Source organism: Pseudophryne corroboree, chromosome 2, assembly GCF_028390025.1.
Source record: "Pseudophryne corroboree isolate aPseCor3 chromosome 2, aPseCor3.hap2, whole genome shotgun sequence".
Taxonomy (NCBI): domain Eukaryota; kingdom Metazoa; phylum Chordata; class Amphibia; order Anura; family Myobatrachidae; genus Pseudophryne; species Pseudophryne corroboree.
Window position 1 is genome coordinate 238,636,536 of NC_086445.1, and position 25,280 is coordinate 238,661,815.

General features: G+C 46.6%; 1 protein-coding gene across 6 annotated transcripts in view; it reads left to right on the top strand.

The window, feature by feature from the left end:
• Positions 1–25,280, top strand: part of BAZ2A (bromodomain adjacent to zinc finger domain 2A) — a 441,771-nt gene that overhangs the window by 249,291 nt on the left and 167,200 nt on the right. The window lies entirely within an intron of this gene.

The window sequence follows — 25,280 nt, forward strand, 5'->3', positions numbered from 1 at the left end:
CTGGCGGGAAAGGGTATAAAGCCAATAACTTCTTTGAAATTAGCATCTTTTTATCGGGGGCAACCCACGCTTCATCACATACATCATTTAGTTCTTCTGATTCAGGAAAAACTATAGGTAGTTTTTTCACACCCCACATAATACCCTGTTTAGTGGTATCTGTAGTATCAGCTAAATGTAACGCCTCCTTCATTGCCAAAATCATATAACGTGTGGCCCTACTGGAAAATACGGTTGATTCGTCACCGTCGCCACTGGAATCAGTGCCTGTGTCTGGGTCTGTGTCGACCGACTGAGGCAAAGGGCGTTTTACAGCCCCTGACGGTGTTTGAGGCGCCTGGACAGGCACTAACTGATTGTCCGGCCGTCTCATGTCGTCAAACGACTGCTTTAGCGTGTTGACACTATCCCGTAATTCCATAAATAAAGGCATCCATTCTGGTGTCGACCCCCTAGGAGGTGACATCCCCATATTTGGCAATTGCTCCGCCTCCACACCAATATCGTCCTCATACATGTCGACACACACGTACCGACACACAGCAGACACACAGGGAATGCTCTTAACGAAGACAGGACCCCACTAGCCCTTTGGGGAGACAGAGGGAGAGTTTGCCAGCACACACCAAAAGCGCCATATATGACAGGGATAGCCTTATAATAAGTGCTCCCTGTATAGCTGCTTTTATAATATAATTTTTGCCACTATTTTGCCCCCCCTCTCTTGTTTTACCCTGTTTCTGTAGTGCAGTGCAGGGGAGAGACCTGGGAGCCGTCCTGACCAGCGGAGCTGTGTAAGGAAAATGGCGCTGTGTGCTGAGGAGATAGGCCCCGCCCCTTTTTCGGCGGGCTCGTCTCCCGCTCTTTAGTGTATTCTGGCAGGGGTTAAATATCTCCATATAGCCCCCGGAGGCTATATGTGAGGTATTTTTTAGCCAAATAGGTTTTCATTTGCCTCCCAGGGCGCTCCCCTCCCAGCGCCCTGCACCCTCAGTGACTGCCGTGTGAAGTGTGCTGAGAGGAAAATGGCGCACAGCTGCAGTGCTGTGCGCTACCTTTAGAAGACTGAGGAGTCTTCTGCCGCCGATTCTGGACCTCTTCATGTTTCAGCATCTGCAAGGGGGCCGGCGGCGAGGCTCCGGTGACCATCCAGGCTGTACCTGTGATCGTCCCTCTGGAGCTGATGTCCAGTAGCCAAGAAGCCAATCCATCCTGCACGCAGGTGAGTTCACTTCTTCTCCCCTAAGTCCCTCGTTGCAGTGATCCTGTTGCCAGCAGGACTCACTGTAAAATAAAAAACCTAAGCTAAACTTTCTCTAAGCAGCTCTTTAGGAGAGCCACCTAGATTGCACCCTTCTCGGCCGGGCACAAAAATCTAACTGAGGCTTGGAGGAGGGTCATGGGGGGAGGAGCCAGTGCACACCACCTGATCGGAAAGCTTTGCTTTTTGTGCCCTGTCTCCTGCGGAGCCGCTATTCCCCATGCTCCTTTCAGGAACCCCAGCATCCACTAGGACGATAGAGAAATCTATATAAACAGCAGCTACTGGGTTAACATTAAGTTACTGTGTTATTCCTGGGTTTATAGCGCTGGGGTGTGTGCTGGCATACTCTCTCTCTGTCTCTCCAAAGGGCCTTGTGGGGGAATTGTCTTCAGATGAGCGCTCCCTGAGTGTGTGGTGTGTCGGTGCGTGTGTGTCGACATGTCTGAGGTAAAAGGCTCCCCTAGGAGGAGATGGAGTAAATGTGTGTGTGAGTGGTGTCTCCGTCGACAACGCCGACACCTGTTTGGATATGTGAAATTAAGTGCTAAGGTAAAATTATTGCACAAAAGATTAGAGAACAGACAGGGAATCTACCCATGTCTGTCCCTATGTCGCAGAGACCTTCAGAGTCTCTCAATGTTCACTATCCAAAATAATAGACACTGATATCGACACGGAGTCTGACTCCAGTGTCGACTACGATAATGCAAAGTTACAGCCAAAATGGCAGGAAAGTATTCAATATATGATTATTGTAATAAAAAATGTTTTGCATATCACTGATGACTCATCTGTCCCTGACACAAGGGTACACATGTTTAAGGGGAAGAAAGCTGAGGTAAATTTCCCTCCTCTCATGAAGAAAAAGAGCGGGAATCTCCAGACAAGAGACTGCAGTTTCCCACAAAGAATTTTCAGGGAGTATCCTTTCCCTACTAGGGCCTGGATACGATGGGAATCTTCCCCTAGGGTGTCACGTTTGCCCAAAAGGTAGTGCTGACTTAACAGCTATCCTCAGGGATCCTGCAGATAGCATGCAGTAAAAGTACTTTGAAGTCCATTTACACACATTCTGGTACTCTACTCAGACCGGCGATTGTGTCGGCATGGGTTTATAGCGCTGTAGCAGCGTGGACAGATACCTTATCAGCAGAGATCGAGACCCTAGTATGTATATATATATATATATATGTGTATATATATATATATATATATATATATAAAAGATGCTGTCTTAGATATATATATATATATATATATATATAGTAGTAAAATTGGTTTTTATTCAGATCATTAGTGCAGGAATCAAATCGACGTTTCGGTCTGCATGTAGACCTTTGTCAAGATAATTACAGACTGAACAGAGTGCCCTTATATACCCCCATAGAGACCCACCCACTAGTTAATCAAAAGCAACGCCCCCACACCCCATATAAATATAACAACAACAATTGTAAAAACGTACCTATTGTTTATACAAGACAATAAATGAATAGGTACATAGAGTACCAAACACCATCCTACCTAGATCCAGTCAGGTCCAAAGAAGAGATCACAGAGCTGTGTGTGTTTGATATTACATCAGTGAGGCGAGCGCTCCGGCGTGCGTTCCAGCGGCCTCCTCACTTCCTGCCAGTGGAACGCATCACCTGACCGGATGTCGGGCGCTGCCATAGAAACTAAACAACAAACCGGATAATAGAATTTACACACAGCATATCCGGGATCAGACACCCGCAAGTGGTCCCAAAGTCCTATGTTGTATTGTGGACATTAAAGAATCATAGTTAAGTATGCATTCTATATTAGATATATCCAACGAAGTTGGTATATAGCAATTTAGCAATGTAATGAATAGCTTGAACCGGACTGGGTAGGTAGGGCGGAGCTGTAGGAGAACCCTATAGCAAGTATACCACATGTACAACAGGATATAGATATATAGTCCTGTATACATGTGGACAAGCAATACAACTAAATAAAGCATAATATTATGGTATCCATCAAAAATAGAAATAATCACCTAATTAGGTGAACACTTCTATTTAAACCATTGAAAGGACCAAATTCAGGAATAAAGAAAAAAGAAAAAATATATATACACATATATATGAGCCACCATCACAGGAACAAGAAAAAATATATATAAAAATGAAAAAGTAAAAATAAAAATAAAAAATGAATAAAAAATTAGAAATGCAAAAGAAAATAGATAGTCCAGATTTAATCCAAGAAAATGCCATAATGAATATTGTCATTAAGCCCACGAGGTTTTATGGTGTCTAGGCGGTGTATCCAGGCCGCTTCCCGTTTCAACAACAGTTTTGCCCGATCCCCTCCTCTCTTCAATGGTGCTACCCTGTCAATCACCATACTCTTCAAAGTCGCCAGGGGGTGATGAGCCTCATAAAAATGTCTTGCCACTGGTTTGTCAGAGTTACCATTCGTCAAAGCCTCTCTCACAGACAGACGATGGTTTGCCATCCTTTCGCGAAAGGGGCGAATTGTTTTGCCCACATAGACGAGGGAGCAAGGACATGTCAGGATATAGACAACGAAGTCTGATGTACAGGTCAATCTATGTCGGATAAATATTTTGGCACCAGTGTGTGGGTGATGAAAATATTCCCCACTTGTCATGCTCCGACAGGTTGTACAGTTAATACATCTGTAACATCCCATTTTTTTAGGTGTCAGCCACATCATTGAGCCGACTTCAGTGGGTCTATCAGGCTGCATTAAGATGTCCTTCAGATTTCGTGCCCGTCTGAAGCTTACCAGAGGTTTGTTTGGCAACCTCTTCATTAGTGTCGGGTCTGTTTTGACCAATGGCCAGTGTTTATTCACTGCCTTTCGTATAGCAGATCCTGCCGTGTCGAAGGTGGTTGACACCACAAATGGATTTTTCTCAGATATTCTCTTCAGTGAGTGTCCTGCATGGATTTTTTTGGCCTTATCAAGACAGTTCATGATAGTCTGGACACCATATCCCCTCGCCATAAATCTATTCTTCATATCCTCCAGTTGTATTATAGTAGTTTCTGGATCTGAATTATTTCGGAGAACTCTCATAAATTGAGAAATAGGTAAGTTACATTTTAAAGATCCTGGATGGTGGCTGTCAAAAGATAATAAAGTATTCCTGTCGGTCAACTTTCTAAACAGTTTATAGCCATAGCCTGATTCAGTAGTGTAGACACTCACATCTAGGAAATCAATAGTTTTGATATCAAAGTGCATAGTGAACTTAATTGGGGACTCAAGAGAGTTGAGATAATCCAACATCTCAAGGAGAGCCTCTTCAGTGTCCCTCCAAATTAAAAAAATATCATCAATAAACCGCCGATAGAAGGCGATACTATCCCCAAACCGCGGGAAGATGTTCTGATTTTCATAGTCATCCATGTAAAGATTTGCATACGATGGGACAATATTACTCCCCATCGCTGTTCCCGCCGTCTGGAGATAGTACCGCCCCCCAAAACGAAAATAGTTACATGTTAGAATGAGTTCAAGGAGTTCCATCAGGAATTCAATAGGTGGTGTCCCAGTATGTGAATGTATCAAGGCTCGTCTGGTAGCTGCCAGACCAGCCCCATGTGGGATCACTGTATAAAGTGATGTAACATCAAGGGTGACAAGAATACCTCGATCAACAAAGGGAAGCAAGTTCAAAAGTCTCAAAAAGTCACTTGTATCCTTAAGATAACTACTGGTTTCCCGAACACAAACTTGTAGAAAGCTATCCACATATTGTGCCACATTGGAAAATATTGAGTTGCGTGCAGAGATTATTGGACGTCCTGGTGGTTTATCCAATGTTTTGTGAATTTTCGGTAATAAATACAGTATTGGGCAGATTCCCTATCTGCCCAATACTGTATTTATTACCGAAAATTCACAAAACATTGGATAAACCACCAGGACGTCCAATAATCTCTGCACGCAACTCAATATTTTCCAATGTGGCACAATATGTGGATAGCTTTCTACAAGTTTGTGTTCGGGAAACCAGTAGTTATCTTAAGGATACAAGTGACTTTTTGAGACTTTTGAACTTGCTTCCCTTTGTTGATCGAGGTATTCTTGTCACCCTTGATGTTACATCACTTTATACAGTGATCCCACATGGGGCTGGTCTGGCAGCTACCAGACGAGCCTTGATACATTCACATACTGGGACACCACCTAGTGAATTCCTGATGGAACTCCTTGAACTCATTCTAACATGTAACTATTTTCGTTTTTGGGGGGCGGTACTATCTCCAGACGGCGGGAACAGCGATGGGGAGTAATATTGCCCCATCGTATGCAAATCTTTACATGGATGACTATGAAAATCAGAACATCTTCCCGCGGTTTGGGGATAGTATCGCCTTCTATCGGCGGTTTATTGATGATATTTTTTTAATTTGGAGGGACACTGAAGAGGCTCTCCTTGAGATGTTGGATTATCTCAACTCTCTTGAGTCCCCAATTAAGTTCACTATGCACTTTGATATCAAAACTATTGATTTCCTAGATGTGAGTGTCTACACTACTGAATCAGGCTATGGCTATAAACTGTTTAGAAAGTTGACCGACAGGAATACTTTATTATCTTTTGACAGCCACCATCCAGGATCTTTAAAATGTAACTTACCTATTTCTCAATTTATGAGAGTTCTCCGAAATAATTCAGATCCAGAAACTACTATAATACAACTGGAGGATATGAAGAATAGATTTATGGCGAGGGGATATGGTGTCCAGACTATCATGAACTGTCTTGATAAGGCCAAAAAAATCCATGCGGGACACTCACTGAAGAGAATATCTGAGAAAAATCCATTTGTGGTGTCAACCACCTTCGACACGGCAGGATCTGCTATACGAAAGGCAGTGAATAAACACTGGCCATTGGTCAAAACAGACCCGACACTAATGAAGAGGTTGCCAAACAAACCTCTGGTAAGCTTCAGACGGGCACGAAATCTGAAGGACATCTTAATGCAGCCTGTTAGACCCACTGAAGTCGGCTCAATGATGTGGCTGACACCTAAAAAAATGGGATGTTACAGATGTATTAACTGTACAACCTGTCGGAGCATGACAAGTGGGGAATATTTTCATCACCCACACACTGGTGCCAAAATATTTATCCGACATAGATTGACCTGTACATCAGACTTCGTTGTCTATATCCTGACATGTCCTTGCTCCCTCGTCTATGTGGGCAAAACAATTCGCCCCTTTCGCGAAAGGATGGCAAACCATCGTCTGTCTGTGAGAGAGGCTTTGACGAATGGTAACTCTGACAAACCAGTGGCAAGACATTTTTATGAGGCTCATCACCCCCTGGCGACTTTGAAGAGTATGGTGATTGACAGGGTAGCACCATTGAAGAGAGGAGGGGATCGGGCAAAACTGTTGTTGAAACGGGAAGCGGCCTGGATACACCGCCTAGACACCATAAAACCTCGTGGGCTTAATGACAATATTCATTATGGCATTTTCTTGGATTAAATCTGGACTATCTATTTTCTTTTGCATTTCTAATTTTTTATTCATTTTTGATTTTTATTTTTACTTTTTCATTTTTATATATATTTTTTCTTGTTCCTGTGATGGTGGCTCATATATATGTGTATATATATTTTTTCTTTTTTCTTTATTCCTGAATTTGGTCCTTTCAATGGTTTAAATAGAAGTGTTCACCTAATTAGGTGATTATTTCTATTTTTGATGGATACCATAATATTATGCTTTATTTAGTTGTATTGCTTGTCCACATGTATACAGGACTATATATCTATATCCTGTTGTACATGTGGTATACTTGCTATAGGGTTCTCCTACAGCTCCGCCCTACCTACCCAGTCCGGTTCAAGCTATTCATTACATTGCTAAATTGCTATATACCAACTTCGTTGGATATATCTAATATAGAATGCATACTTAACTATGATTCTTTAATGTCCACAATACAACATAGGACTTTGGGACCACTTGCGGGTGTCTGATCCCGGATATGCTGTGTGTAAATTCTATTATCCGGTTTGTTGTTTAGTTTCTATGGCAGCGCCCGACATCCGGTCAGGTGATGCGTTCCACTGGCAGGAAGTGAGGAGGCCGCTGGAACGCACGCCGGAGCGCTCGCCTCACTGATGTAATATCAAACACACACAGCTCTGTGATCTCTTCTTTGGACCTGACTGGATCTAGGTAGGATGGTGTTTGGTACTCTATGTACCTATTCATTTATTGTCTTGTATAAACAATAGGTACGTTTTTACAATTGTTGTTGTTATATTTATATGGGGTGTGGGGGCGTTGCTTTTGATTAACTAGTGGGTGGGTCTCTATGGGGGTATATAAGGGCACTCTGTTCAGTCTGTAATTATCTTGACAAAGGTCTACATGCAGACCGAAACGTCGATTTGATTCCTGCACTAATGATCTGAATAAAAACCAATTTTACTACTTTGAAGACTGGTGAGTGCTCCTGCCTTTTTTGTTGGATTTATATTGGAGTGGGACTTTGATCCCAATTATCTGGAAGTCACCCCAGCAATGTTTTCTGAAGACGTGAGTGTGGACAATACTCTTTCTATATATATATATATATATATATAAATATATATATATATAAATAAAACATGCCCAAAGAGACATTAGTCTACTGGGTTCTAGAGTCAACGCTATATCGATTTCTGCTTGACGTGTCCTGTGGAACATGCAATGGGCAGGTGATGCCGACTTAAGAGGCATATGGAAGGTTTACCTTACAAGGCTGAGGATTGTGTGGAGAAGGGATCTCGGACCTGGTCTCACAGCTATAGCTGGTAATTCTGATCTTTTGCCTTATATTCCAGCACAGCCTAGGAAAGCACGACATTATCAAATGCAGTCCTTTCGATCACAAAGAAACAAGAAAGTCCGAGGTGCGTCCTTTCTTGACAGAGGCAGGGGCAGAGGAAAGAAGCTGCACAACACAGCTAGTTCCCAGGAACAGAAGTCTTCCCCGGCCTCTACAAAATCCACCGCATGTCGCTGGGGCTCCACAGGCGGAGCTAGGCCCGGGGGGGGGGGCACGTCTTCGAAATTTCAGCCACAAGTGGGTTCACTCCCTGTTGGATCCCTGGGCAATAGATATTGTGTCTCAGGGATACAAGCTGGACTTCAAGGAGATGCCCCCTCACCGACGGCCCTGCCGGCTTCCCCCCACGAGAGGGAAATAGTGTTAACTGCAATTCACAAATTGTAGCTTCAACAGGTGGTGGTCAAGGTTCCCCTCCTTCAACAAGGAAGGGGTTATTATTAGACCATGTTTGTAGTCCCGAAACCGGACGGTTCGGTCAGACCCATATTGAATTTAAAATCCCTGAACATATACCTGAAAAGGTTCAAGTTCAAGATGGAATCGCTGAGAGCGGTCATCGCAAGCCTGGAAGGGGGGGATTTTATGGTGTCTCTGGACATAAATGATACATACCTTCATGTCCCCATTTATCCACCTCATCAGGCGTACCTCAGATTTGTGGTACAGGATTGTCATTACCAATTTCAGACGTTGCCGTTTGGTCTCTCCACGGCACCGAGAATAATTACCAAGGTAATGGCGGAAATTCCTGCCAAAAGTGGTTTCATCTTTTCATATAAACCAACCTATTGTGGTGCCTGTGGCTACTACTGACTTGGAGGATTCCGAGTTGCTTGATGTGGTCAGTGCTTTGAAGGTTTATGTAGCCAGAACGGCTAGAGTCAGGAAAACAGACTCTTTGTTTATCCTGTATGCTTCCAACAAGCTTGGTGCGCCTGCTTCAAAGCAAACTATTGATCGCTGGATCTGTAACACGATTCAGCAGGCTCATTCTGCGGCTGGATTGCCGCTGCCAAAATCAGTTAAGGCCCATTCCACTAGGAAGTGGGCTCTTCTTGGGCAGCTGCCAGAGGGGTCTCGGCATTACAGCTGTGCCGAGCGTCTACTTGGTCAGGTTCAAACACTTTTGCAAAGTTCTACAAGTTTGATACCCTGGCTGAGGAGGACCTTGTGTTTGCTCATTCGGTGCTGCAGAGTCATCCGCACTCTCCCGCCCGTTTGGGAGCTTTGGTATAATCCCCATGGTCCTTACGGAGTCCCCAGCATCCACTAGGACGTTAGAGAAAATAAGATTTTACTTACCGGTAAATCTATTTCTCGTAGTCCGTAGTGGATGCTGGGCGCCCGTCCCAAGTGCGGACTTCTTCTGCAATACTTGTATATAGTTATTGCTGCAATAAGGGCTATGTTATGGTTGCATCAGGGTTGAACTGATGCTCTGTTGTTGTTCATACTGTTGACTGGGTAAGTTTATCACAAGTTATACGGTGTGGCTGGTATGAATCTTGCCCTGGATTACCAAAATCCTTTCCTTGTACTGTCAGCTCTTCCGGGCACAGTTTCTCTAACTGAGGTCTGGAGGAGGGACATAGAGGGAGGAGCCAGAGCACACCAGAATCTAAATTCTTTCTTGAAGTGCCCATGTCTCCTGCGGAGCCCGTCTATTCCCCATGGTCCTTACGGAGTCCCCAGCATCCACTACGGACTACGAGAAATAGATTTACCGGTAAGTAAAATCTTATTTTCTCGTATTGTCCGTCTCCCTGGGAAGAGTTCCTATACTGAGGTCTGGAGGAGGGACATAGAAGGAGGAGCCAGTTCACACTCTGAAAAAAAGTCTTAAAGTGCCCATGGCTCCTGCGGAACCGTCTATACCCCATGGTACTAAAGTGGACCCCCGCATCCTCTACGGACTAGGAGAAAAGGATTTACCGGTAGGTATTAAAATCCTGTTTCTCTAACGTCCTAAGTGGATGCTGGGGACTCCGTCAGGACCATGGGGGATAGCGGCTCCGCAGGAGACAGGGCACAAAAATAAAGCTTTAGGATCAGGTGGTGTGCACTGGCTCCTCCCCCTATGACCCTCCTCCAAGCCTCAGTTAGGTTTTTGTGCCCGTCCGAGCAGGGTGCAATCTAGGTGGCTCTCCTAAAGAGCTGCTTAGAAAAAGTTTTTTAGGTTTTTTATTTTCAGTGAGTCCTGCTGGCAACAGGCTCACTGCATCGAGGGACTTAGGGGAGAGAATTTCAACTCACCTGCGTGCAGGATGGATTGGATTCTTAGGCTACTGGACACCATTAGCTCCAGAGGGAGTCGGAACACAGGTCTCACCCTGGGGTTCGTCCCGGAGCCGCGCCGCCGACCCCCCTTGCAGATGCCGAAGTTGAAGAGGTCCAGAGGTCCAGAAACAGGCGGCAGAAGACTTTCAGTCTTCATAAGGTAGCGCACAGCACTGCAGCTGTGCGCCATTGTTGTCAGCACACTTCATACCAGCGGTCACTGAGGGTGCAGGGCGCTGGGGGGGGGCGCTCTGGGCAGCAATGTATTATACCTTTTTTATGGCTAAAATACATCACATATAGCCCTTGAGGCTATATGGATGTATTTAACCCCTGCCAGATCTCACAAACTCCGGGAGAAGAGCCCGCCGTTTTAGGGGGCGGGGCCTATTCTCCTCAGTACACGGCGCCATTTTCCTGCTCAGCTCTGCTGAGAGGAAGGCTCCCAGGCTCTCCCCTGCACTGCACTACAGAAACAGGGTTAAAACAGAGAGGGGGGGCACTTATTTGGCGATATGATTACATATGTGAAAATGCTATAAGGGAAAACACTTGTATAAGGGGTTGTCCCTGTATAATTATAGCGTTTTTGGTGTGTGCTGGCAAACTCTCCCTCTGTCTCCCCAAAGGGCTAGTGGGGTCCTGTCCTCTATCAGAGCATTCCCTGTGTGTGTGCTGTGTGTCGGTACGTGTGTGTCGACATGTAGGAGGACGATGTTGGTGAGGAGGCGGAGCAAATTGCCTGTATGGGGATGTCACTCTCTAGGGAGTCGACACCGGAATGGATGGCTTATTTAGGAATTACGTGATAATGTCAACACGATGCAAGGTCGGGTGACGACATGAGACGGCCGGCAAACAAATTAGTACCTGTCCAGGCGTCTCAGACACCGTCAGGGGCTTGTAAAAACGCCCATTTACCTCAGTTGGTCGACACGGACACTGACTTCAGTGTCGACGGTGAAGAAACAAACGTATTTTCCTTTAGGGCCACACGTTACATGTTAAGGGCAATGAAGGAGGTGTTACATATTTCTGATACTACAAGTACCACAAATAAGGGTATTATGTAGGGTGGGAATAATCTACTTGTAGTTTTTCCTGAATCAGATAAATTAAAGTGTGTGATGATACGTGGGTTTCCTCCAATAGAAAATTATTGGAGGTATACCTTTTCCCGCCAGAAGTGAGGGCGAGTTGGGAAACACACCTTAGGGTGGATAAGGCGCTCACACGCTTATAAAAACAAGTGGCGTTACCATCTCCAGATACGGCCGCCCTCAAGGAGCCAGCTGATAAGAAGCTGAAAAATATCCTAAGAAGTATATACACACATACTGGTGTTATACTACGACCAGCAATCGCCTCAGCCTGGATGTGCAGCGCTGGGGGGGCTTGGTCGGATTTCCTGACTGAAAATATTGATACCCTTGACAGGAACAATATTTTATTGACTATAGAGCATTTTAAGGATGCATTTCTATATATGCGAGATGCGCAGAGGGATATTTGCATTCTGGCATCAAGAGTAGATGTGATGTCCATATCTGCCAGACGATGTTTATAGACACGACAGTGGTCAGGTGATGCAGATTCCAGACGGCACATGGAAGTATTGCCGTATAAAGGGGCGGTCCATCGGACCTGGTGGCCATGGCAACAGCTGGAAAATCCACTTTTGTTACCCCAAGTCACATCTCAGCAGAAAAGGACACAGTCTTTTCAGTCTCAGTCCTTTCGTACCCATAAAGGCAGGCGGGCAAAAGGCCAGTCATATCTGCCCAGGGTTAGAGGAAAGGGAAGAAGACTGCAGCAGGCAGCTCATTCCCAGGAACAGAAGTCCTCCACAGCTTCTGCCAAGTCCGCAGCATGACGCTGGGGCCATACAAGCGGACTCAGGTGCGGTGGGAGGTCATCTCAAGAGTTTCAGCACGCAGTGGGCTCACTCGCAAGTGGACTCCTGGATCCTACACGTAGTATCCCAGGTGTACATTGGAAATTCGAGACGTCTTCCCCTCACAAGTTCCTGAAGTCTGCTTTACCAACGTCTCCCTCCGACAGGGAGGCAGTATTGGAAAAAAATTCACAGGCTGTATTCCCAGCACGTGATATTCAAAGTACCCCTCCTACAACAAGGGAAGGGGTATTATTCCACACTATATTGTGGTACTGAAGCCAAACGGCTCGGTGAGATCTAAAAGATTTGAACAATTACATACAAGGGTTCAAATCAAGATGGAGTCACTCAGAGCAGTGATAGCGAACCAGGACGATATGGTGTCACTGGATATCAGGGACGCTTACATACAAGTCCAAATTTTGCCTTTCTCACCAAGGGTATCTCAGGTTCGTGGTACAGAACTGTCACTATCAGTTCAGACGCTGCCGTTTGGATTGTCCACGGCACCCCGGGTCTTTACCAAGGTAATGGCCGAAATGATGATTCTTCCTAAAAGAAATATGGACGCTTTCCTGATAAGGGCAAGGTCCAGAGAACAGTTGGCGTTCGGAGTAGCACTATCTCAAGTAGTCTACGACAGCACGAGTGGATTCTAAATATTCCAAAATCGCAGCTTTTTCCGACAACACGTCTAATGTTCCTAGGGATGATTCTGGACACAGTCCAGAAAAGGATGTTGTCTCCCGGAGAAGAAAGCCAGGGAGTTATCCGAGCTAGTCAGGAACCTCCTAAAACCAGGAAAAGTATCAGTGCATCATTGCACAAAGGGTCCTGTGAAAAATGGTGGTTTCTTACAAAGCGATCCCATTCGGTAGATTTCACGCAAGAACCTTTCAGTGGGATCTGCTGGGAAAATGGTCCGGATCGCATCTTCAGATGCATCAGCGGATAACCCTGTCTCCAAGGACAAGGGTGTTTCTTCTGCGGTGGCTGCAGAGTGCTCATCTATGAAAGGGCCGCAGATTCGGCATTCAGGACTGGGTCCTGGTGACCACGGATGCCAGCCTGAGTGGCTGGGGAGCAGTCACACAAGGAAAAAATTTCCAGGGAGTGTGATCGAGTCTGGAGACTTCTCTCCACATAAATATACTGGAGCTAAGGCCAATTTACAAGGCTCTAAGCTTAGCAAGACCTCTGCTTCAAGGTCAGCCGGTATTGATCCAGTGGGACAACATCACGGCAGTCGCCCACGAAAACAGGGCGGCACAAGAAGCAGGAGGGAAATGGCAGAAACTGCAAGGATTCTTCGCTGGGCGAAAAATCATGTGATAACACTCTCAGCAATGTTAATTCCGGGAGTGGAAAACTGGGAAGCAGACTTCCTCAGCATAACCTCCACCCGGGAGAGTGGGGACTTCAGCGGGAAGTCTTCCACATGATTGTAAACCGTTGGGAAAAACCAAAGGTGGACATGATGGCGTCCCGCCTGAACAAAAAACTAGACAGATATTGCGCCAGGTCAAGGGACCCTCAGGCAATAGCGGTGGACGCTCTGGTAACACTGTGGGTGTACCAGTCATGGTATGTGTTCCCTCCTATGCATCTCATACCAAAAGTACTGCGAATCAGGGAGATGAGTAAGAACGATACTCGTGGTTCCGGATGGGTCAAGAAGGACTTGGTACCCGGAATTTCAAGAGATTCTCACGGAAGAACCGTGGCCTCTACCTTTAAGAAAGGACCTGCTCCAGCAGGGGCCTTGTCTGTTCCAAGACTTACCGCGGCTGCGTTTGACGGCATGGCAGTTGAACGCCGGATCCTGAAAGGGCATTCCAGATGAAGTCATCCCTACCCTGGTCGAAGCCAGGAAGGATGTAACCGCAAAACATTTTCACTGCAATTGGCGAAAATATGTTGCGTGGTGTGAGGCCAAGAAGGTCCCTACAGAGGAATTCCAACTGGGTCGTTTCCTACATTTCCTGAAAACAGGACTGTCTATGGGCCTAAAATTAGGGTCCATTAAGGTTCAAATTTCGACCCTGTCAAATTTATTCCAGAAAGAACTGGCTTCAGTGCCTGAAGTTCAGACATTTGTAAAAGGGGTACTGCATATACAGCCTCCTTTTGTGCCCCCAGTGGCACCTTGGGATCTCAATGTTGTTTTGAGTTTCCTAAAGTCACATTGGTTTGATCCACCCACCACTGTGGACTTAAAATATTTCACATGGAAGGTGAAGATTCTATTAGCCCTGGCTTCAGCCAGGCGTGTGTCAGAATGGGCGGCTTTATCATATAAAAGCCCTTACTTAATTTTTCATTCTGACAGGGCAGAATTGAGGACTCGTCCTCAATTTCTCCTTAAGGTGTTTTCTGTTTTTCACATGAACCAACCTATTGTGGTACCTGCGGCTACTAGGGACTTGGAGGACTCCAAGTTACTTGACGTTGTCAGGGCCCTGAAAATATATGTTTCCAGGACGACTGGAGTCAGAAAATCTGACTCGCTGTTTAGCCTGTATGCACCCAACAAGATGGGTGCTCCTGCTTCTAAACAGACGATTGCTCGCTGGATTTGTAGTACAATTCAGCTTGCTCATTCTGTGGCAGGCTTGCCACAGACAAAATCAGAAAAAGCCCATTCCACAAGGAAGTGGGCTCATCTTGGGCGACTGCCTGAGGGGTCTCGGCTTTACAACTTTGCTGAGCATTTACTTGGTCAGGGGCAAACACGTTTGCTAAATTCTACAAATTTGATACCCTGGCTGAGGAGGACATGGAGTCTCTCATTCGGTGCTGCAGGGTCATCCGCACTCTCCCGCCCGTTTGGGAGCTTTGGTATAATCCCCATGGTCCTGACGGAGTCCCCAGCATCCACTTAGGACGTTAGAGAAAATAAGAATTTACTTACCGATAATTCTATTTCTCGTAGTCCGTAGTGGATGCTGGGCGCCCATCCCAAGTGCGGATTGTCTGCAATACTTGTACATAGTTATTGTTACAAAAAAATCGGGTTGTTATTGTTGTGAGCCGTCTGTTCAGAGGCTCCTACGTTTTGTCATACTGTTAACTGGGTTCAGATCACAAGTTGTACGGTGTGATTGGTGTGGCTGGTATGAGTCTTACCCGGGATTCAAGATCCTTCCTTATTGTGTACGCTCGTCCGGGCACAGTATCCTAACTGAGGCTTGGAGGAGGGTCATAGGGGGAGGAGCCAGTGCACACCACCTGATCCTAAAGCTTTATTTTTGTGCCCTGTCTCCTGCGGAGCCGCTATCCCCCATGGTCCTGACGGAGTCCCCAGCATCCACTACGGACTACGAGAAATAGAATTATCGGTAAGTAAATTCTTATTTTTTGCCTGTTCAGTGTGGCTCTACAGGTAGCACGGACCGAGGTCCTCTCTGCACGACGTGCTCTGGAACACCTGTTGCGTAGCAGCAGGGGGGTTCTGCGGATCAGTCAATTCCTCAGTGGGCCAGGAATATGGCCGATGCTATCGCTGGCTTGCGTCAGTCCCAATCGGGTACTGATTCAGGACAGTCTGCTGAGGAGCCACCGTGGGCAAGAATTATGGGCAAATGTCTTTCTGACTTAGCACAGTCTTTGAATAAATATAGTTACTGCTTCAGGCTCAACTGCTCCTAAACAACAGCAGCCACTGCCCGCTATCGCTTTCCCAGGAGAGTAGTTAGATTCTTGGAGTAAGGTGAATTTGATCCTGAGTGGGAGGATACCTCTGCTTGGGAAGAAAAGAAGTCTACTAGCTCAGTTGTCAGATTACTGATAGAAGCCATACGTCAGTCTCTTAGGTCAGGTATTCAATTGTTAGTAAAAAACAGACACCCAACTGACTTTTCAAACGTTTGAATTCCCCCCTATATCTTTAAGATATGGCAGTGGCGGAGACTTCAACAGCCTTTTTCAAACGTCAGAAAAGACAAGTAGCGATTTCTTGAGACCCGCCCTAGAGGCCTATGGCCTATCTGGCGGCTTTCTCACAAGCATTCTAGCATTATACTCCACTCCCACTGCCACCGTCCTTATCAATGGTATCCCATCCGCCCCACTTAGTATTGCCAACGGCACACGTCAGGGCTGCCCTCTCTCCCCCCTAATATTTGCCCTCATTATAGAACCACTTGCTTCTCAAATTAGAGCACACCCGGACATACACGGTATACAGGTGGGCCCCACAAATCCCAAAATTTCTCTCTTTGCAGACGACATCCTACTCTCTCTATCCCAGCCCCTCATCTCACTCCCAAATCTATTCTCGCTACTACAAGCCTACAGTCTTATATCAGGATATAAAATCAATTATTCCAAATCTGAGGCCATGATGCTTCATACCCCCCAACGTGAGGCCGAGTCCCTCCGTACCAACTTCAATTTTAAATGGCAACCCAAGAAGATCAAATACTTAGGGATATACCTAACTCCTCGATACGACTGCCTCTTCCGAGAAAACTTTCCACCCCTCCTTACCAAAACACTAGCTGACTTGACCTCTTGGAACAGTCTTTTCATCTCGTGGCTGGGCAGGATCATAGCGGTTAAAATGACCATTCTCCCCAAATGGCTCTACCTTTTCCAGACCCTTCCCGTGGCAGTCCCGACCACCTTCCTCCGCACTATCCAACGAGCCCTCACACGCTTTATTTGGAACCACAGACCTCCCCGCATAGCCGCCAATACTCTGAAAAGACCAACCTCCGCGGGTGGTAGAGGCCTTCCCGACGTCAAACTATACTACCTTGCTTCCCACCTATCCCACATTGTCACCTCATACGCTCCTCCAGGATCGGTGTCCTGGCTGGACATCGAAGCAGCCTTCATGGCCATACCAGACCTGTCCCCCCTATGGGGCCTCTCCCCCACCTCTCGATCCCCAGCCTCTAAGCATCTCCCTACCATCAAATTCAATCTCAAAACATGGGACGCTCTCTCTTTGAATTGGGGTCTCACTACCATACCCTCACCCTTGACCCCCATCTGGCAAAACCCCAAGTTTCCCTCCGGACTCTCTACTACGAGATCCCGAATGTGGACAACACTGGGCCTTAAATTTCCGACGGACTTTGCCGATCGAGGCCAATGGTTGTCCCTGCCCGACCTCCAGCGGAAAACTCCCTCACAACCACTTAATCCCTTCCAATACCTACAAATACGCCACTTTCTGGCCTCCTTCCCCTCTACCGCCTTACTCCGCGCCCTTACTCCCTTTGAATCCCTATGCGTCAACTCCCATTCCTCCAAAGGTATAATCTCCCAACTCTACTCTCTCCTACTAGACTCCTCCCTCCCTTCTTCCCGGCCCCATGAACTCGCATGGGAACAAGACCTCGGACCTCCTCCAGAAACAGAGGACTGGGAGGACATGAGGCTGGGGATCGCTAAAAGCTCCATTGCCACTGCCTTTAAGGAAACGGCCTACAAAATCTACTACCGCTGGTACTACACCCCTGACCGACTTAACAAAATTTTCCCGTCCTCCTCCCCGTCCTGTTGGAGAAACTGCGGAGATAGAGGCACTATGCTCCACATATGGTGGACCTGCCCAGTAATTGTGCCCTTCTGGGACTTGGTCTACTCCCTCCTTAACTCACTTCTAGACCCTCCTGTCCGGAAAGACCCCTGGACCTCCCTGCTATGTTATCCCCCCCCACTCCTCAATAAATTCTCCCAAAAGCTAACCTCACATATTTTAGCAGCAGCAAAATCATTGATTGCCCTCAACTGGAAGAACCCCTCCCCACCTTCCCTACTCTCCCTTAAAGCTAAAATTTGGCACATCGCCTCAATGGAAAAGATCACATATTATCTCCACGACCGGGGCCACGTCTTCGAGCAGGTTTGGGCTCCTTGGCTCGCCGCCGAACGTAGAAACTAGTCTCCCCTCCTTTAGAACATCCCCCTCCCCCCCAGGGACCCATGGGCCCCTACCGCTCTCTCCCTCCGACAATTCTCTCTAATCCACCCCCCCACCCCCCGCTCTAACTTCCCTTCCTCCCTGCTGCTCTCTTCGTCCACACCCCCTTTCTGAATCTCCTCCCCCCTCTTATTCTGACTTTACTTGTTCTCATGGTATACATCATGTATAGACACAAATGTGGTCCTCCCCCCTCCCCCCCCCCCCCCCCCCAAACCCCATGTTTGAACTTGATTGTCTCTCCCTCACTGTTTAATCTTGTTATATGCTTGAAAAATGTGGTCTACCCCGGACACTGGCTATGTTGGCCGCATGTCCCATGTATTTTCAGTATGCTCTCTGTACCTACCTGACCACGCATAAATAAAGTATTTCAAAAAAAAAAAAGAAAAGACAAGTAGCTGTTTTCCCTTCCTATACACATTTTGCGGATATTTTAAAAGAGGCTTAAGCCGGATTCACGCATTCAAGCTCAAAATTCTGGGAATCGGCTCCTAAGGTGGATGCTCCTATTCCTGATTTGGCGAAGGCTACAGTTATCCCTTCAGTACAATCGGTGACACTGAAGGATTCAACGGATGGGAAGATAGAGGCGATCGGGTATTTCTCTACATCCAATCCTCGCTGGAGCTTGGGTCCTTAAGACCGTGGATGACTGGTTAGCACTGGTTGTATCTGGCATGCAATCTGATGATCCTTCGGAGGCTATTCAACTAGCAGAACAAATTTTTGAGGCGCTCACTTATGTTGGTAAAGCTTTGTTGGACTCTGCCTCGCAACAGTCACGTGTATCTGCTTTAGCGGTTACAGCAAGATGTTCACTCTGGTTTCGGGTTTGGCATGCTGACTCAGATTCCAAACAGACGTTAACAGCCGTTCGATTTGAGGGGGAATTTCTCCTTGGTCTGGAACTTACAAAGGTTATCTTTAATACCACGGGTGGCAAGAGCCCGTTTCTTCCAGTTGCTCCACAAATGCCGAAACCAACTAAGTTTCAGTCCTTTCGTACTCAAGGCAGGGGAACTTTCCAGTCCTTTCGAGCCTTTTCAAGATATCCACGTAGAGGTGCGTTCCGAGGTAGAGGATACCAGGCACCACGTAGACCAGCGGGCAAGCCTGCCGACAAGCCTACTTCATGATGCAGGGAGGTCTCCGGAGGGATCATTGGTGGTTGGGGCTCGGTTACTACAGTTCAAGGAAGTGTGGCTCCTGTCGAAACCAGATCGGAGGGTGACTGGGGTCATAACCTGAGGATATATTTTGGATCTCGAGGATCCTGTCCCAAACTGCTTTTTCATCACTCCTCTCCCATGCGATCCCTCCAGACGACAAGCACTGATTCAGGCAACTTCCACGCTTTTACGCAATGGAGTAATTCTTCCAGTTCCCAAACTTCAACAGGGTCAGGGCTTTTACTCAAGTCTTTTTCTCGTAAACAAACTGTACGATTCATTTCGACCCATCTAAAATCTAAAGTGCCTGAATCCGTATCTCTCTGTACAGAAATTCTAAATGGAATTGATTCGTTCAATCTTCGCGCCATGGAACCGGAGGAATATTTGGCATCTATAGACATAAACGACTCATACCTCCATGTTCCCATTTGGACAGGTCATCAACATCTTTTGAGAGTCTCAATCGGCCATTGGCATTTTCAGATTCAAGCTCTTCCGTGCGGCCTGTCCACGGCCCCTCTGGTTTTTACAAAAATCATGGCCCGTGTAGTGGCGGTTCTAAGGTGTCAGGGAGACAACATTACTCCTTACCTGGACGATTTGTTGCTGAAGGCTCCATCACAGACACTTCTTCACCAACAATTGCAGCTCACAACAGCCACCCTACGTCGTTCGGGTGGATAGTGAATTTCCCAAAATCTTCCCCCTCAGAAGATGATGTTTCTAGGGCTCCTATTCGACACGAGAAGCCAGAAGGTTTTTCTACCTCAGGACAAAATTCAAGATCTACAATCCAGAGTCCATTCCCTGTTACAGTTGCAGAGGGTCTCAGTTCTCAGATGTATGCAAGTGTTGGGCAGGATGGTAGCGAACTTCGAGGTGGTGCCATATGCCAGATTCCATGCTCTACCCATTCAAGCTCAAATTCTTGGCTGTGGAATCCAACAGGACCACGTCTGCACCTGCAATTGTGTCGGCTATCGGTTCAGACTCGACAGTCTCTCTTTTGGTGGCTTCACAGTCCCAATCTGATTAGAGGAACGCCGTTGACTGCTTGGTCTTGGAGGATGGTCACCACAGACAACAGCCTGACTGGTTAGGGGGCGGTGTTTCAATCTCAGCACTGCCAGGGACTCTGGAACAGTCAAGAATCGAAGTTACCAATCAACATCTTGGAGCTGAGAGCAATTCGGTATGCTCTGGTACGCATTCAATCAGACAACGCCACAGCGGTGACTTACATAAACAAACAAGGTGGTACTCGCAGTTGGAGAGCCATGAAGGAAGTCTCCCATATTCTCCAGTGGGCGGAACGTTGGATTCCGACCATCTCCGCAGTTCACATTCCGGGAGTGGAAAAATGGGAAGCAGATTTCTTAAGCCGTCACACGGTCCATCCGGGAGAATGGGCGCTTCATTAAGAAGTCTTTCTTACTCTGGTGTCTCTGTGGGGTACAGCTCCCGGGCTCAAGATCCTCAGGCAGAGTTGATCAATGCCTTGACAACTCCATGGCATTTTCAACTGGGATATGTGTTTCCTCCAATTCCCTTAATACCACGCCTACTTAAACGCATCTGGAGAGATGGTCCCCCGGTCATTCTAGTGTCTCCGGACTGGCCTCGTCGTCAATGGTACCCTCTCCTCCTCAGCATGGTGTCCAAGGAACCGTTCCGTCTACCTCTGCAACCCGATCTTCTTCTACAAGGACCTTGTCGCCACCACGATTTAAATCGTCTGGCTTTGACTGCATGGTTCTTGAATCAAGCATTCTAAGAGCTAAACGTTTATCTCGACCAGTGGTGAAAACTATGCTTCAGGCTAGGAAACCAGTCACTTCTCGAACTTATCACAGAGTATGACGTATCTACATTGCTTAGTGTGCAAGGCGTGGGTTGTTGCCGGACCTCTTTCGCTTACCTCGCCTGTTGTCTTTCCTTCAGGATGGTCTGACTTTCGTCTTTCTTCCCTTAAAGTGCAAGTTTCGGCCTTGTCGATACTTTTTCAGAAAAGATTCTCTATTATTCCGGAGGTCCAGACGTTCCTTCAAGGGCTGCTCAGGATTCAACCTCCGTTTGTTCCTCCGGTTCCCCCCAGGGATTTAAATTTGGTTCTTCTGGCTCTCCAGAAGCCTCCGTTTGAGCCACTGGAAACTGTTGAATTGCGGTTTTTTACTCTGAAGGTGGTTTTTCTTTTGGCCATTGGTTCAGAGTTTGCGGCACTTACTTGCAGACCACCTTTGTTGGTTTTTCATGAGGATCGAGTGGTCTTAAGTACGAAGCCTTCCTTCTTGCCAAAGGTTGTGTCGGCTTTCCATATGAATCAGGACATAGGGGGTCATTCCGAGTTTATCGCACCAAGCAACTTTTTGCTGCTGGTGCGATCAACTAATCTCCGCCTGTGGGGGAGTGTATTTTAGCATAGATTGTAGCCCTGCTATGCTAAAAAAGTTTCACGCAAAACAAGAGTAGCCCTAGACCTATTTACCCTGTGCAATGGATACAACGATGATGGGCCCGGCTTTGACGTGACGACTCCACCCTCCATTTGCCTGAACACGCCTGCGTTTTGCTTACCACTCCCCGAAAACGGCAGCAAACGGTAGGTTGATGCCCTGGAACGCCCTCTTGCTGTCCATCTTCTTTGCGGTTGCCACTGCGACCGCTCTCTTCTCTGTAAGCGTCGCTGCCCGGCGACCGCGCGTGCATGCACACTCCAGACCCGTTCGCACCTCAGCAAAGAACCGCTGCGTTGCGAATGGGTTGGAATGACTTCCATAGTGCTTCCAGCGTTTGTTCCAGAGTCTTCTGGAAAGGATTATCATTTGGCATTGTTGGATGTTGTTAGGGCCTTACGCATTTATTTGTTCCGTACGGAGTCTATTCGCCGTACAGATACCTTGTTGGTTTTGATTGATGCACCCAAACGTGGCTGGGGGCCTCTAAAAACACAGTAGCGCGTTGGGTGACCTCTGTTATTCGGCAGACCTATGTATCTTCTGCATTGCCTGTTCCTGAGGGCTCATTCGACTAGGACTGTTGGTGCCTCCTGGGCTATTTGCGTGCATACTTTCACCAAGTTTTACCGTTTTCATACTGCCTCTGTTGGGCGTCAAATTTTACAGACCGCTATGCCGTCTGTTTCTCCCTCCTCTAATTAGCTTGCTTTGGGAAATCCCATCAGTAAGTGCGCAGTGTCCCACAGATGGATGAAAGAGAAATAGGGATTTTTGTTACTTACCGTAAAATCTTTCTCTGATTCCATCTTGGGGGCGCTGCTATCCCTCCCATATTTTTGTCTAGTTGTGTTCTGTTCTTACTCTTCCGGCTTTGCTAAACGTTAACTGAGGTAATTGTTGGTCATGCTGGAGATGGGAGGGGTTAGAGGGGGGAGGAGTTAGCTTTCTATAGGTTCTGTGCCAAACTCCCTTCCCACACACTCTAATCCATCAGTAAGTGCGCAGCGTCCCCCAGATGGAATCAGAGAGGTTTTACGGTAAGTAACAAAAATCATACGAAGAATATTCACATATATATATATATGTATGTGTGTGTGCGTATGTATATATGTATGTATATATATATATATATATATATATATATCTGTATACATACATACACACTATAGTACATACAGCTGGTTAAAATAAGTATTAAACACACAAACGTTTTTCTCAATATATTTGTAATGGGGCTATTGTAATGAAATTTTCACCAAATGTCCGCAACAACCCATGCAATCCACACATGCAAAGAAATCAAACCATAGATGTCCATAAATGATGTGTAATAATGTGAAATGACACCAGGATAAAGTATTGACAACATGAAGAAAGGGAGGTGCAAAAAGTCAAGGAAAGCCAAGACACCAGCTGAAATCCATCCGTAATTATAAAGCAATGCTGCTCCTTGTCAGTGCAAATGAATATAAGCTGGTTTGGGATCAGTATGATATTCCAGCATTCAGGAAACTGGATACCGGTAGCTGCGCTCGCCACGATTCGGGCCCGATCTTTGGTCGCCACAGGGTTATATTCCCCCTCGGATGGTGGCTTGGACCACCTCCCAAGTGGGGATTCCGACGTTGTTATCCTGATTGCCGGTAAATTGACTGCTTCCCACTGGTTCAATCCCCACTGTCTCATTAGCAAGGTGTCACATGAGAAACATTTCATGATGGGTAAAAGCAAAGAGCTTTCTCAAGACCTTTGCGACCTTATTGTTGCAAAACATACTAATGGCATTGGTTACAGAAGGACTTCTAAACTTCTGAATGTTCCAGTGAGCGCTGTTGGGCCATAATTCGGAAGTGGAAAGAACATCATTTCACCACAAACTGGCCACAACCAGGTGCTCCTCGCAAGATTTCTGATAGAGGAGTAAAAAGAATTTTCAGAAGAGTTGTCCAAGAGCCAAGGACCACTTGTGGAGAGCTTAAGAAAGACCTGGAATTAGGTACAATTGTTTCAAACGCAATGTACTGTATGCACACTCACCACTCCATTGCTGAAGACAAAGCACTTTGAAGCTCGTCTAAAGTTTGCTGCACAACATTTGGACAAGCCTGTGAAATACTGGGAGAATATAGGGCCTAATTTAGACCTTATCGTAGCAGCAAATTTGTTAGCAGATGGGTAAAACCATGGGGGTGTTTTAGATCTGATCGTAGCTGTGCCCCGTCGCACAAGTACAAAAGCATCGCACGGCGGCGATGCTTTTGGACTTGAAGAGTAGCTCCCCACCAGCACAGCTCCTGCGTGCTGGCAGGGAGCTACCCATCGCTGTGACGGTCGCAGCGGCTGCGCGTGAAGTCACGCAGCCGCCGCGCCCCTCTCCCCCCCCAACGGTCTGGGCACACCTGCGTTGCCAGGACCGTCCCCCTAAATGGCGGCCAAACTGCGCCGGCCCGCTTCCTTCCACCCAGCAACCTCCTCTGCCTGTCAAACAGGCAAAGGCGATCGCAGGGCTAAGACAGCCGTCGGCTGTCTGGCAGGTCTGAATTAGCCCCCATGTGCACTGCAGGGGTGGCAGATATAACTTACCGAGAGCGTTAGATTTGGGTGGGTTATATTGTTTCTGTGCAGGGTAAATAGTGGCTGCTTTATTTTTTTTGTCATTTAGATTTCAGTTTGAACACACCCCACCCACATTCAACTATCGCTGTACATGTTATATCTCCCCCTTGCAGTGCACATGGTTTTGCCCATCTGCTAACAAATTTGCTGCTAGGATCGGGTCTGACTTAGGCTCATAGTCTGGTCAGATAAGACCAAAATGTAACTCTTTGGATGCCATAATACACTCGTTTGGAGTAGAAATGGCACTGCACATCACCCCAAAAACACCATACCAACAGTGAAGTTTGTAGGTGGGAACATCATGGTGTGGGGCTGTTTTTCAGCATACGGTACTGGCATACTTCATGTGATTGCAGAAGGGATGAATGGAAAAATGTATCGAGACATTCTTGATAAAAATCTGCTGCCATCTACCAGGATGCTGAAGATGAAAGTATGGTAGACACTGCAGCAACACAATGATCCCAAACACACAGCCAAGGACACTCTCAGTTGGTTTCAGAGAGAGAAAATAAAGCTGCTAGAATGGTCCAGCCAATCACCTGACTTGAAACCACTTGAAAATCTATGGAAAGAACTAAGGATCAGAGTTCATAGAAGAGGCCCACGGAACCTTCAAGATTTGAAGACTCTGAAAGAATGGGCCAAAATCACACCTGAGCAATGCATGCGACTAGTTTCTCCATACAGGAGGTGTCTTGAAGCTGTCATTACCAACAAAGGCTTTTGTACGAAGTATTAAATACATTTAAGTAAACGTGTTCAGTACTTTTTCCCTCTGTCAATTCACATCATAAC